We start from the raw sequence: 2,500 nt of genomic DNA, 5'->3' as shown, positions 1-2,500 counted from the left end.
CATTTGCGAGTCGTCCACGGCGAGACTGTAGCAACACCCAAAGGCAGGGGACGCTGAATGTTGGCATTTTGTGCTCTCAGCCTGTCAGGCGAATATGTGGAAATTTATAAAAAAGCAGCTCGCATACTTGCTTACATTTGTCAAAAGTTTTTTTTATTTTTGCGGTGCAAAAGCTTACAGCACCTGGTATTCCCAGGCGGTCTCCCATCCAAGTACTAACCAGGCCCGACCCTGCTTAGCTTCCGAGATCGGACGAGATCGGGCGTTCTCAGGGTAGTATGGCCGTAAGCGAGAATTCCTTTCAAAATTTTGCATTTTATACATGTTGTCTTTATTGTGGCAAATACTTCAATCCAAAAATACGTAACAAGAATCTGAAACTATAACCACAGTCACAAATGTGTCACAACAATCTACAATGCATGATTGAAGTCACAGATATATGACAAATATCAGCAAATGTGTACAATGATTTGTTGGCACATACACATGGTTAAATGCGGACAAAAATCCGTAGATGGGCGACCTGTAAAAACGGGACCTTTTCTTACAGGTGACGTTTGCTACAGTCCTGCCGCGGACGACTCGCAAATGCGTGTGCTGATTTGCAAATGCGTGTCAGGAGACTTGTGTGTGGCTCCGTAGCTACACATTCGGACCACATGGGGGCACTAATATTATACCAGCCCCGTACCACCAATATATACACCAATAACTTGGGGGGGCGTTCACTGCTATCCACCCATGGTCATGTACCATTTATTTGACATTATTTAAATTAAATTGGAATAAATGGAAGAATAAAGTGGAACTAATAAAATAAGAACCAATGATATAACCAGTGAAGCTAAAAAAAATGAATGAAGCTTCTCCACACCTGCTAATTGCCACATTAACTATACTTCCCTTTATTGCATTCAGTAAACGCCATTTTTTAAAATTGATTCATTAACTTTTTATTTAGTAAACACTCACTGCACCAACCCAACCGGACTGCATCGGGTCATATGTCTGCTACACCTGTAGACTCCGAGGGTACCCTTTTGGTCTTAATGTGTGGCTCCGGAGCCACAGTCAAGTCTCCAGACACGCATTTGCAAATTGCCACACGCATTTGCGAGTCGTCCACGGCGAGACTGTAGCAACACCCAAAGGCAGGGGACGCTGAATGTTGGCAATTTGTGCTCTCAGCCTGTCAGGCGAATATGTGGAAATTTATAAAAAAAGCAGCTCGCATACTTGCTTAGATTTGTCAAAGTTTTTTTTATTTATTTATTTTTTGCGGTGCAAAAGCTAACAGCACCTGGTATTCCCAGGCGGTCTCCCATCCAAGTACTAACCAGGCCCGACCCTGCTTAGCTTCCGAGATCGGACGAGATCGGGCGTTCTCAGGGTAGTATGGGCGTAAGCGAGAATTCCATTCAAAATTTTGCATTTTATACATGTTGTCTTTATTGTGGCAAATACTTCAATCCAAAAACACGTAACAAGAATCTGAAACTATAACCACAGTCACAAATGTGTCACAACAATCTACAATGCATGATTGAAGTCACAGATATATGACAAATATCAGCAAATGTGTACAATGATTTGTTGGCACATACACATGGTTAAATGCGGACAAAAATCCGTAGATGGGCGACCTGTAAAAACGGGACCTTTTCTTACAGGTGACGTTTGCTACAGTCCTGCCGCGGACGACTCGCAAATGCGTGTGCTGATTTGCAAATGCGTGTCAGGAGACTTGTGTGTGGCTCCGTAGCTACACATTCGGACCACATGGGGGCACTAATATTATACCAGCCCCGTACCACCAATATATACACCAATAACTTGGGGGGGCGTTCACTGCTATCCACCCATGGTCATGTACCATTTATTTGACATTATTTAAATTAAATTGGAATAAATGGAAGAATAAAGTGGAACTAATAAAATAAGAACCAATGATATAACCAGTGAAGCTAAAAAAAATGAATGAAGCTTCTCCACACCTGCTAATTGCCACATTAACTATACTTCCCTTTATTGCATTCAGTAAACGCCATTTTTTAAAATTGATTCATTAACTTTTTATTTAGTAAACACTCACTGCACCAACCCAACCGGACTGCATCGGGTCATATGTCTGCTACACCTGTAGACTCCGAGGGTACCCTTTTGGTCTTAATGTGTGGCTCCGGAGCCACAGTCAAGTCTCCAGACACGCATTTGCAAATTGCCACACGCATTTGCGAGTCGTCCACGGCGAGACTGTAGCAACACCCAAAGGCAGGGGACGCTGAATGTTGGCAATTTGTGCTCTCAGCCTGTCAGGCGAATATGTGGAAATTTATAAAAAAAGCAGCTCGCATACTTGCTTAGATTTGTCAAAGTTTTTTTTATTTATTTATTTTTTGCGGTGCAAAAGCTAACAGCACCTGGTATTCCCAGGCGGTCTCCCATCCAAGTACTAACCAGGCCTGAGCCTGCTTAGCTTCCGAGATCGGACGAGATC

The 2,500-nt window shown here is 42.9% G+C and overlaps 3 non-coding genes across 3 annotated transcripts in view; all 3 read right to left on the bottom strand.

Moving 5' to 3' along the window:
* Window positions 1-171: 171 nt before the first annotated feature.
* On the bottom strand, window positions 172-290 carry LOC148315229 (5S ribosomal RNA). Its single transcript, XR_015840908.1, has one exon. It is a non-coding gene; the product is annotated as a 5S ribosomal RNA (ribosomal RNA).
* Window positions 291-1,291: 1,001 nt separating this feature from the next.
* On the bottom strand, window positions 1,292-1,410 carry LOC148315228 (5S ribosomal RNA). The gene has a single exon (XR_015841219.1). It is a non-coding gene; the product is annotated as a 5S ribosomal RNA (ribosomal RNA).
* Window positions 1,411-2,411: 1,001 nt separating this feature from the next.
* LOC148315227 (5S ribosomal RNA) overlaps window positions 2,412-2,500 on the bottom strand; it is a 119-nt gene continuing 30 nt past the window's right edge. Inside the window, exon 1 of the ribosomal RNA XR_015841175.1 lies at window positions 2,412-2,500. This exon is cut by the window's right edge and continues 30 nt beyond it. This is a non-coding gene — a ribosomal RNA (5S ribosomal RNA).

This window comes from Idiotropiscis lumnitzeri, unplaced genomic scaffold, assembly GCF_059441095.1.
Source record: "Idiotropiscis lumnitzeri isolate Australia: NSW breed Sydney's pygmy pipehorse unplaced genomic scaffold, RoL_Ilum_1.0 HiC_scaffold_114, whole genome shotgun sequence".
Lineage (NCBI taxonomy): Eukaryota > Metazoa > Chordata > Actinopteri > Syngnathiformes > Syngnathidae > Idiotropiscis > Idiotropiscis lumnitzeri.
This window is presented reverse-complemented; position numbering and strand designations above follow the sequence as displayed.